The 12,762-nt window shown below is 38.4% G+C and overlaps 1 pseudogene; it reads right to left on the reverse strand.

Annotated features, from left to right (window-relative positions):
* Window positions 1–10,561: 10,561 nt before the first annotated feature.
* LOC143673174 (E3 ubiquitin-protein ligase pellino homolog 2-like) lies at window positions 10,562–12,091 on the reverse strand (annotated as a pseudogene).
* Between the last annotated feature and the right edge of the window lie 671 nt (window positions 12,092–12,762).

The following is a 12,762-nucleotide window of genomic DNA, read 5'->3' on the forward strand; positions in this document are numbered from 1 at the left end:
CCTCAAAATTAAACACTTTTGTGCATCAAAGAACTTCATCAAGAAAGTAGAAAGACAGCCTACAAAATGGGAGACAATATTTGGAAACGACATATCAGATAAAGGTCTAGTATCCAGAATTTTTAAGGAGATTGTTCAACTCAACAATAAAAAAACAGCTAACCCAATTACAAAATGGGAAAAAGACTTGAACAGACACCTCTCAGAAGAGGAAATACAAATGGCCAAAAGGCACATGAAGAGATGCTCAATGTCCCTGGCCATTAGAGAAATGCAAATCAAAACCACAATGAGATATCATCTCACACGCACCAGAATGGCCATTATCAACAAAACAGAAAATGACAAGTGCTGGAGAGGATGTGGAGAAAGAGGCACACATCCACTGTTGGTGGGAATGTCAAATGGTGCAACCACTGTGGAAAGCAGTTTGGCGGTTCCTCAAAAAGCTGAATATAGTATTGCCATATGACCCAGCAATACCATTGGTAGGTATCTACTCAGAGGACTTAAGAGCAAAGACAGAAACGGACATTTGCACACCAATGTTTACAGCAGCATTATTTACAATTGCAAAGAGATGGAAACAGCTAAAATGTCCATCAACAGACGAGTGGCTAAATAAACTGTGGTATATACATACGATGGAATATTATGCAGCTTTAAGACAGAATAAACTTATGAAGCATGTAATAACATGGATGGACCTAGAGAACATTATGCTGAGTGAGACTAGCCAAAAACTAAAGGACAAATACTGTAAGGTCCCACTGATGTGAACTGACATTAGAGAATAAAACTTGGAATATGTCATTGGTAGCAGAGACCATCAGGAGATAGAAATAGGGTAAGATAATGGGTAATTGGAGCTGAAGGGATACAGACTGTGCAACAAGACTGGATACAAAAACTCAGAAATGGACAGCACAATACTACCTAATTGAAATGTAATTAGGTTAAAACACTGAATGAAGCTGCATCTGAGGTATAGCTTTTTTTTTTCTCCTTTTTTTCTTTTTTTATTTTTTCTCTCTATTATCGTTTTATTTCTTTTTCTGTTGTCTTTCTATTTCTTTTTCTAAATCTATGCAAATGTACTAAGAAATGATGAATACGCATCTGTGTGATGATATTAAGAATTATTGATTGTATGTGTAGAATTCAATGATTTCTAAATGTTGTTAGTAAATTTTTTTAATTAATAAAAAATATATAAGTGCAACTTTTATATATTAAAAATGTTAAATGATTTTGCTTCCTTCTTGATTATTTAAGCAAATTAAGTATTCTTTACTATTTTGTGGCTGACTTTTTCACACAACATTATATTTATGAGATTCATCTATGCTGCATGTAGTTAGTTCCTTTTATTTGATGACACATTCTATTATATGAATATACCATCATTTATCAATTCTACTGTTGCAAAGTATTGCATTCATTTCCAATTCAGACCTCTTATAAATAATGTTGATGTGAACATTTTTGTACAGATTTCCATAATCCAATAATGGGTTGAGATTACTAAATCAATCAAACCTTTTATGGCTAGTCTGTTTCTATTTCATATCTTGCCCTAATGATCCCATTTAAATCTTAGAGTGTTCACCAGAAGCCATCCACTTTGTCCAGAGCCCTGGATGCTAGACTTTGTTCCCTGAGCTCCACTTAGCCTCCCAACCTCCATTTCAGAATCAGTCATTGCTTTGAAGAGAAATCCCCATTCTTGGGCCTTCCTCTTCCCTACATCTTGTCCCCACATAGCCTCACCAGCGACTTGAAAAAGTAGTTGTGTGTGTATATGTTCATGTGTATGCGTGTTTCCCATGTTTTTTCATGCTGGAATTCTGATCTACACTTTCATTTTGTGGATCATGTGAAAATCCAGTTCCAGGCTGTCAAGGTCCTCAGAGTAAATCTAATCTAATCCAATTCCCAGCCACTTAAGTATATAGTTTGATATATCCATCAGTTTAGAAGCTTATATGTAAAAAAGCAGACCATAGTATATTACAAATTCAGTGCTGTCAGAAATTCTACTGTGTCAGATACTTTTACTATTTTCCCTCTAAAAAATTGAGATGCTTAAAGTAAAATATGTTTTTAAAATATATTTAAACAGTAGACTTTAGATTATGTAAGAATAAAACACCGATTATGAAATGTATTAAGACAGTCTATGATTACATAAAAAAATATAACAAGCTTCAGATCAGGCTTCCAAGGAATTAATTTCCTCACACATAATACAGTTCATAACAGAGTGTGAAATAGATCCAGTAGAGCAAAAAGATCCGAGGTATTTTTTTTTCTTTTTTTAACTACCAGTAAACGTATAAATGTCCAATCTATTATTCTGGTTATAAAACAAAGTTTCTCCCAACTGATAATCTGAATAAACACCAGTCTGTACTGTATACCATACTCCATAAGTAGCAGTAGAATACTGAATTTGTCAGCTTCCATCATTTGGTGAGGTGATGTGTTAGTAATTCTGTGGATAATGTATTCACACCTACATATGGACCATCCAAGAAGGCCTCTTATTTCTACTTGCTGGGAATGCCTGTCAGTACCAAATGTTTCACTACTCAGGACAGCTGGGGAAAAACTACTTAGCAAAATTTGGTTTCATCATTATGTAGATCACACTTTTTCTGTCTTCACATATAATAAGACTGGGGTGCACAGTTTCAGGATCTAGTTTCAAATCTACTTTAAATGTGTCCATCATTTTCTTCAGGCAAGAATACAGTAGAGAAAGAGAGCAATTCTCTTTCTTTAATTTATATGAAGGGACTTCTGGGGATTTGGGGCTTTTTTATCTTTTGTGGAATCTTTCAACACCTGTTAGTAAATCCAGTCTGTCTGCACATACTTTTCTTTTATTTCCATTAACACATTTTTAGTGTGGAAATATCATCTGAAATCTGCCTTTGGTTTTCAGTTAATTTTTCCATGACATCCTTCTCTTCCATCATTAACCCCCCAAAATGTCAACCTGTTCCTCTTCCAGTAAATGTTTCAGTTGCTCAAATTCTGACTTCAATTCCCCACACCAATTATTCACCTCCATCGTCAACACAAATGAATTTGAGATTTGTACTTCTAACCCCATTTTAATATTCTCAAATTGTTTCCTCAGGGAGCTAGTGGAGCTTCTGAACTTCTTACTGTGATGAGATGTAGCTTTGTTCTAGGGGCATCTGGTGGTGATCCTGGTAGTCAGAGGAAACACTGCACTGGATGCTCAGTGGCTCCAGATAATTGTGACAGAAAAGGGTAACAACCTAATTGTGTTTCTCCCACAGGGGTTTCTCTTCCTGATATTTATACTCACTCATTCTGGTGGGAAGTTGCTTCACAGTCTCAGTCATGTGGCATAATTAGGTGTTCCTCCTGCAACTCCCATTGGGGCAGTGGTGGACACAGACAAGACAGGGGAAAATGTCCTGTAGATTTTCCCATCTCTGATGGATGTAGGAGCCACAGAAGTTGTACCCAAGTCAGGGGCCATTGGGTTTTTCAGTAATCCAGGCAGAGGGGGAAGCTGGCCTGTGCTTGGAGGTCAGTTGAATGGGCTGCAATATCCATTGTGCAGTGAAGATTTTGGTCCAAGGAAACTGCTTTATTAAATGACTCATTCTCCAGAAGCTTCAAAAAGTGGAAAGCTGATGAATTCTATAATTTCTGTTTCTGGAAGGCAGTTTACAGGTTTCCCAGGCTCTCTGGAGAACTGTAAAATCTGAAACTTATTTCTTCTTCGTTCACTTTAGCTTTTGAAGCAGCTGCCAGAAGGGGTTATAGCACCAATCAATTCCTGATGTGCAAACATCCCTGGCACTTTCTTCAACTATACTCATGAGTCAGCAATTTGAAGCTGGGTGGTTCTCTTTGTCAAGAAAGTTTCACAACTCCAAGAAATGATGAAAGTTTGGCAATGTATGTATACGATTAGTGAAATCTAGACAGATAGCAACTCAATTTAGTAATTGATCAAGATTCCTCAACAAATAAAACAGGGGAAAAGGTTATATTTAAAAGGTGAAGAAGTAATCTATTAATGATGAAGCATTGCATAATTATTTTTCCAGATTCAGAAACAGGCATTTCTAATTTAGAAAAATGTCAGTGTGGATAGTATATGATATAATCATTTTTAATCATTATTACCTTGATAATGATACCAATATGTTAAAAACAGGCTTTTAGAGATGCACAATAAATATTTACACATAAAATATGATGCATAGGATTGGTTTCAGAATAACTAGGGTTAGGTAGGCGTGAGGACATATATTGGTAGATAGGTTCATGGCATTTATTATTCTATTTTATCTGCTGCCTTATATGATTAAAATGTTCTAGAATAAAAGAATATTTTTAAAGAGAAACATTTTTGTAGTATATATGACCCGTTTTCACTCAAACTGGCTACCCTTAATCCCTTCCTTGGGACCCTAAGTATTTTTCAATCTCTTGAATCTTTTCCTCATCATACCTGTACCAAACCTGCCTTCTAGTCTAATACCTTCACCCTTTTTTTCCATTCCCAAAACTCAATGAAAAGTTCCCAAATTGAGGTAAATTGAGATTATGGTAAAACTAGGACAGATTTTAAGGTTCTATCTGCTTGTATGTCGTGTATGTTGATGTCCAGGCTTGATCAGATATAACATTTTGTGTGGGGAAGGGGTTGGGTGCAGTAAGATGATGGAAAGTTCCTTGACATCCCACACCTTCAGATATAAAGGGAAATAAAGAAAATTACCTTAACTTTCCATTTGCTTTGCTATCATAATGGAAAAAAGTAGATAAACCTCCAGAATAATTTCTTTTGAACACGTTGAAACCCTTAAAACACTGTAATTTTCACCAAAAAAAAATCCACATAGATGATTGCAAGGTGCAAAGTGAATTGTGTTTCTTTGCAAATATGAGAACATCAGTAAATATTTATTTACTCTACGATTAATTAATAACACTATAGTATTCAAAACTCCAAATACAGTATTCATTTGCCGAAAAATATAATGCCACAGAAATGATCCAGTGCCTGGATCATTTTCTTAAATGTCCATGCCACCATCACATGTGGTGAGCATAGGCATATGAATATCTCAGGGTCTCATCCACATCTACAGACAGGGATACCCCATTTGACCCTCATACTACATCATCTTCTGAACAAACTTAAAGTTTGCCCTCTTCTGTCTAGAAGCTACTTTCAAAATTAATCAAATACTTTACTTCCTCAGTAAATAACCCATCCATGCTGGATTAACTCAATTCCTCTGTTACCAGCTATTATAGATTGTGATGAGGCCCCCTTGAAAGTAACATCAGTGTCTGCCTCAGGCTCTTGGACTTCCTGCTCTGGCTCCCCTGAAAACTGTCCCCTTCCTGGTGGCCTGCTTACCTATATCTCCCAAGGTGCTCACAGTCTGTGCTTTGTTCCAGTCTTGCTGTGCATTGGGTGAAGAGCTGTCCTTTGTATAGTTGTACAGCTGGTGCCAACCAATGGAAACAGTCAATTCCTCCCTTCAATGCTGGACAGTTTGTTTTCCTCTGTCCAGGTTAGGAGATACAACACAGCACAATTTCTGGGTTTACCACAGTATTTGAACATGGCCCTATTCAGGCCAAGAAACCTGTAGTAACATAATTCCCTTTGTACCACTGAACAGACTCATGATGCAATCAGCACTTGGAAATAACAGGCACTTTTTGACATTTCCCACCTACCTCTCTGATTATATCATCTGCATAAGGGGTGTTGTCACCTACTCTTCCTCCTCCACTAAATACTCTTATTTAATCAGTGGCCTCCTCTTTGGTTCCCCTAAATATTTTGAAACTTAACTCTTAATTTTTGTCAAGTGTGCAGACTGCTGACTTTGCTGACAATCTTTTTTTAACATGTTTTTAAAATATTTTTATTGTAGACAACAAACAAACATACAAACATTCTTGACATACAAACATTCTTGACATGGTTGCAATGACTAGCTCATAATATCATCACATAGCCATGTATGCATCACATGATCATTTCTTTGAACATTTGCATCTCTCCAGCAAAAAATAAAGATGAAAAAATTCATACATGACATACCTTTTACCCCTCTCCCTCATTGACCTCTAGTTTTTCAGTCTATTCAATTAATTTTAACTTTTGTTCACCTATTATTTATTTACTTATTATGCATATTTTTTTACTCATCTGTCAATACCATAGATAAAAGGAGCATCAGACACAATGTTTTCACAATCATACTACACATTACAAAAGCTGTATCATTATACAATCATCTTCAAGAAACATGACTAGTACAACACAGCTCTACAGTTTCAGGTACATTCTTCTAGCCATTCTAATACACCATAGATTAAAAAGGGAACATCTATATAATGCATAAGTATGACCTCCAGGTTAACCTCTTGACTCTGTTTGAAATCTCTCAGACACTGGCATTTTACTTGGTATCAGTTCTCTCTTCCCATTTTGGTTGAGATGGTTTTCTCAACCCCTTGATGCTGAGTCTCATGGAGCAGTGCCTTCTACATCCAACAGCTGGATTGTCCAGCATCTGTTCTGTGCTGACAGGAGTTGCTTTACCTTCCTGGAAAGGGAATCCTTAAAAGCCCCCAAGTCTATTCAGTCTTGTCACCCACTTGGACCTCCCAGTAATGTCTTCCAGAGTCAAATCCTTCAGAACCCAGTACAACCAGACCAATTGTAGTCTTTTTGGATTAGGACAAATGTTTTTCTTTTCCTTCACAAATATCACAGACTTTTTATCCTCAAAGACAAGCAGATTCAGATGTGCTGTTTCATGATCAAGCATGACATCTTCTGTAAATTTCTGTTTAATTTTTGCAGAGCTGAATACTGCAGAGGAAGACTCAACCCTTATCTCCTTCTTTCCTTAACTGGAAAGAGTAGAGGGCTGGAGATTTAAGGCTTTCCCACCCATTGTGTATACTCTTGATGTCTGCCAGCAATTTATTCCTGACATTACACCCTCCTCTGCAACCTCCTTTAGCAAACTTTTGAGTGCAGAGATACAGACTGAAAATGTTGATATATTTTTATTGAATTTCTTTTTCTTCATCTAACCTTGACAGGACTTCCTCTGCTCACATTCTAAAATTGATTCAAATGTTCAAATTCAGAGAAATTTTTGCCTCTGGGTTTCCACCTTCTCTCTCAGTTCTAATAGTTTTCTGTCTAGGTCTGCCATTTATTTTTTCAGGGACACAATATAGTTGTGAACTCTTTTCCCATTTGAGGAGCAGACTTTTTATAAGTCTCACATGGTGACCCTGGTGGTCAAGGGGCTAAACACACAGGGAACACAGCACCATGTGACCCTCCTCATAGAAAGCGTCAAGACCTGACTGTGTCTCTTGTAACTAATGTCTCTTCCTGATTCTTCCTTTCATGTCTGGTGACATGGAAGAACTCGGCAATTTCATTCATCTTTCCCAGCTGGGTGTTGCACCTGAAGTGCCACTGTTGGCATTGGTGCTGACAGAGAGATCAAGGGACCTTGTTCTGTAGATTCTCCCAGAATGGATGCAGGAGCAGCAAAATTTGTGCCCACAATCAATGGTGACAGGGTCTGTCAGGAACTCCACACAGATGGGGCAGCTGGCTCCTACCTGGAGTTCTGCCAGGAATGCAGCAAAGGCCATTGGGCCATGAATGAAAGTCTGGTCTGAGGGTCTTCTTCAAGGCAATTGGGCATTGTGGGTCCTCTCCAGTGAGAAAAAATAAGGACAGTTGTCATTAGGGGCAACAGGTCCTCTGTAGCTGAGTTCAGTGCCAGGGGGAGCTCAGCTCACAAACTGTAGCTGATTGCAGACTAGTCTGACATCTATCCTTCTAACCCTTGGAAAATCAGAGGATATGAATCCAAGCTCTTGATCAAGGAAACAGAGATGATGCCAAGATAGTTCTTTGTTCCTGTGGAAGAGAAAATATTCTTTAGCTTAGAAAATTCTAGGAATTTTCAGCCATGCTCCCTGTCACATATGAGGGTACCACTGATTTTTCTCTCCACCCCACCAATCCACTTACATTGAAAGCCACCACTTTGGGACTGTGTAGGACTGTGGGAAGGGTATGGCCTTTGGGACTATATCATCTGTGCCTGGGTTTGATCCCAGCCTTTGTTATCCACATTCTCTTGGAACCCTGGAAAAGTTCTCTAACATCCTCAACTTGGACCTCAGATAAACAGGATGTCTTAAGGTATTGCATAATCACTGTTTGATTCTTACATTATCTAAATTCTACTGTTTTAATATATTTTTCAAAAGTAAAAGAGTGTCTTTTCTTTCATTCTTTCTATTTATATAAAACGTTCTGGTTTTAAGCTATACACATCACAGTAAAACATGCTCTTAAATTTATTTCATTCCTCTGGGTGTGAGGCCATTGTAAGTAGGACTTTTGGATGAGGTTATTTCAGTGAGAAAGTGTGTCCCACCTCAACCACGATGGGCCTTAATTCTATTACTGAAGCCTTTTATAAGTGAAATGAAGTTCAGAAAGAGAAAGGGATGGAGAGAAAGTCACACAGAAAGAAGCAAAGAACTGAAAATTAGTGGAATCCAGAAGAGAAAGGAGAGATCCAGGGACACTGTCATTTGATGTCTTCTCTGAAGACCTGTTATGGGCAAACTTTGGCTCTTCCATCACAAGGTGCATGGCAATATCTTCTGGTCCTTCCACCCAGGTTTCATTGCTTTCAGCATCTGACTTCAAGGGCTTCGTTTCTCAGCATGTATGGGTGTGTCTTTGTCTCTCAGATTTTCTCAGGTTTTTTATGTGAGATTTTGATACATTGAAAGGCATTATAAATATTATTATTCTAGACCATTGTGTTTTTTCTTTTCCATTTTCTGTCTGTGGATAGAGAAAAAATGTACAGAATAGAGTGCATTACAACTAAGAGGACTGTTGTTGGACTTTTCATGTCATTTAAAAATTACCAAAAAAGAACAAAAAACAAACCAAAAACACCATATCCTATGAACTCTTAAAAAATAAAGCTATTTTAAATCTGAGAGGCTGAACTTATCACTCTAAGGAAAATGGATTTGAATTACTGAAACCATTTATTGCCAAAATATGAAATGATGAATTCAAGTATGAGTATAGTATATTAGAATAATAAATTATATACCTTTATGAGGTTAAAAATATCATAACACAAATCTTCAATGATCAATTTAAGAGGATGTAAGTAGTCTAAATAAATACATCTTCCACGTGGCAGTGATATATTTCATCTGGGTCAGATTCCTAAAATACCAAGCATGGAGAATGAGCATCCAAGAATTACTACTCAAAATAAAATGAAACTAACAAAGACAGATGGTGGATCTCATAGGAAATTCCAATTTAATTATTTTCAGTAAACATTCATTTGCTCTCTCAAAGTCAGGATTTCAAATTATCTCTGCAGATGTACCACTTGTTGTGTATATCCAATGAACACCTTTACATTTTACTTGATTTGCAAATTTTTCAGAACTTCCAGAGCTCCTTAAGCTGCAAAGGAACATGACAGATGGCAGAAAGTGAGTGAATAAAAATGATTATATCATTGTGATATGTTGCTTTTGGGCTCACAGAATCTTGGCTTCCTTAAGGAAAAAAAAACAAATGTCTTTACAAAACCCCAACAATTATTTTTAATCATTCTTAAATTTTAAACAATTCAGTATGCACATACATGTGATATTATAATACCTAGGTCATATCTATTACTGCTGTAATGACCCCTATTTGATAAATTTTTAAAGGTTGCTATATTTTAATCAACCAAAAGGTTCTGGGCATGAAAGATGAGCATCAGGGACAAACCATACTAAGGAGAAAAAACAAAAGGTGGACTAAAAAGTTATGGCAAATTCTTTTGAAATGCCAAAGTTTTTGATGAATGTGGGTATAAAGTTATTAAATTCCACCAAACTTCTAAAAAAGATCACAATATATGAATAATTATACTTAAATAATATGAGAAAAACAAATCAGAAAAAAAGCCCCAGATTTCAAAACAACCACAGGTGAATAAGGCCTCCTGTCAATAACATATTATAGAGCCACCTTTTTGGCACTGGGTCAGGTTCTAGTCATTATCAAGTATTTCCAGACATTGGGTCTTTCAGTTAACACCTAAATCATGCTGCATGATGCTTGCACATTAAGAGCCAACATTTTTCAAAAAAGTTTCTTCTACATTTGTAAAATGATGTGAGGATTTGTCCAAGTTTCATAAAGGAAATACTTGGTTAAAAAAAACATGGCATTTAAAATCCAATTATTACAAAGTACAATGGTTTAATCAAGCAGACTTCAATGACTATGCCACTGTTTTAAGCGTGCAACACATGTTTTTTAACACTGATATCTGTAAAATTCTGGGAAGGTTTCATCAGTGCCACCTTTTTTTCTTCAGCCCTTAATCATCATCCCCTTTAATAAGCTTTATAAAAAGGTAAAATCTAGAATGGGTGGCAAAATTGTCACAGTAATTTGTTAATAAAATCATAGATGGTCATCAAGTACATCAATTGGACTTTGAAAGGTCAATTTGATGCAGTTTTGCTCCCCAACCAGCTGTGTTGCACAGAAAAGGCAGGTTCCATGAGGCAACGGAATCTGAGACCAGTATTTCAAAGATTTTTCAGAACACACTTGTCTGCATGGGGTGAAAGTATGGGTTGGTGGTCATGTGTCCACATGAAACCTGGCTTCACAGCTGAGCCTGAGAGGTAGGTACATAAGGGCCCACACTCATGTGCATGGGGCACCCCTCATTGGTCTCCATGTTGTTCTGGTGGCCCCAATTGTGATCCCCATGCATGTGGCCACAGCTCAGGTATGCCTAGAGCTGCTTCTCCTCCACTACCTGTTTTCTGTTGATACTGTGGAAGGCCAAGGTATTGAGCTCCACAGGATACTGTGGCCAGGTGCTATTGCTCTCCTGCCAGAGCTTCTATGTGTTTCTGAGTTGGCATATGAAAAGGCCATCTGCTGTTTTCCAGAATAGAGTGGCCCCATACAGATCAATGAGGGAGCTGCCTTGCTGCATGTTGTTCTCACTTCCCACTTTCAGGTGCTCGTAGAAGTCTCAGCTACTTGGTCAATGATACATACCACCTGCACCAGCCTTTCCCTTTGCTGGGTTGACCTGGTTTATCACAAGGGATGGACAATCTTCATAAACTGAAATGTCATGCCCGACTCCAGGCTGGTACTCTTTGGTGAAGCCCCTGGTGAATACATCACCCGGACACCATTTGTAGTGAGTCCATCCATTTGTTCATCAGAGTTTTTCCATCTTGCTGCCTTTTCTCCAAAACATATCATTTTGGAAGAGTCAAATCCTGTTGCAAATATCTGTGCAGTATAAGGTTCATTCCTGTCCCAGACAATCCTGCAGGCAAACCTGGATATGGTAGTTTGTGTAATGTGTGCTTCATCATGACTCTGACTGCCAGAAATCCTGTCTATGATGAAGAAGTCAATTGGGCTTTCTGCTGATCTGCCCATCTGAAACATATTTGTATCTCTATCGTGTATTTACTTGCCACCAAAGTCTGATTTCTTAGCAAAGTGTAAGATATACTGTGTGTGGGCGGGCCGCGGTGGCTCAGCGGGCAAGAGTGCTTGCCTGCCGTGCCGGAGGACCCCGGTTCGATTCCCGGCCCCAGCCCATGTAAAAAACAAACAAAACAAACAAAATATAATAAAACAAGAAAATGTTTAAAAATGTTTCCCTTTCTTCCTCCCTTCCTTCCTTCCATCCTTCCTTCCTTCTCTGTCTTAAAAAAAAAAAAAAAAAAAAAAAAAAAGATATACTGTGTGGAACTTTGCAACTGATAACCATGAATACCTGGGACACTGATATAACATGAACTGTGCTGGGTTTGACTCCATTAGGCTTGGGCCATTTATAGAGGGAAAAATCTGCTTTTCCTCCATCCTCTGTCTCCATTAGTTAAAGCCCCATTGCATACCACCAGCTTCCCGTATTTCACCAGCACAGTGCTCCTCCTGACCCGGGGAACACATGGAGTCCTGCTAGGCCACCACCTCTGCCGTGTTCCCTGTGGAGTCTGCACTGCTGCTGCAGTTTCATCCTGAGAAGAAGTTGAGCATGGCAGGGAAGGGCATGGTGGCAAAGGGGGTGCAAAGTAGGTCAGTCTCCTGCCTGCTGAGTCATGGATTTGCAGCTGCCTCATTGGGTTCCACCGAGTTCTTGCACCACTGCCTTGAGCCAGAAATAGCAACAAATGGGGCTGGGCAGAAAGGGTACCTGTGCCTAGTGCTGCAGCCAGAACCCCATGGGAGGGAGGAGCAAAGGAGGAGTGGGGTCAGAGAGCAGTAGAGGGGTGGGGGCAGGACCTGCAGAGCCAGACCTGCTGGCAGGTGGGCAGGTGGGAGCTGCTCTCCCCTCCCAGGGAAAATCTCTGAAAGACCCAATATCTGGATCAATACCACCTGCCCCTCACCCCACCCACTATGCAAACCTTGACTGGGCTCTTGGGGCTGCCAGCCTGTCCATTACTTTTTTGAATAACTTTTACTGTAATAACATATATACAACTCAAAATATTCCATTTTAATTATTTTCAACTGGGCAATCCATTGGTATTGATTATATCCATAATATTGTCACCAATATTCAATACCCAAAAGTTTCCATCAACTCAAATAAAAACCCTGCACCTATCAAGCAATAA

Source organism: Tamandua tetradactyla, unplaced genomic scaffold (assembly GCF_023851605.1).
Source record: "Tamandua tetradactyla isolate mTamTet1 unplaced genomic scaffold, mTamTet1.pri scaffold_166_ctg1, whole genome shotgun sequence".
NCBI classification, from domain to species: Eukaryota; Metazoa; Chordata; class Mammalia; order Pilosa; family Myrmecophagidae; genus Tamandua; species Tamandua tetradactyla.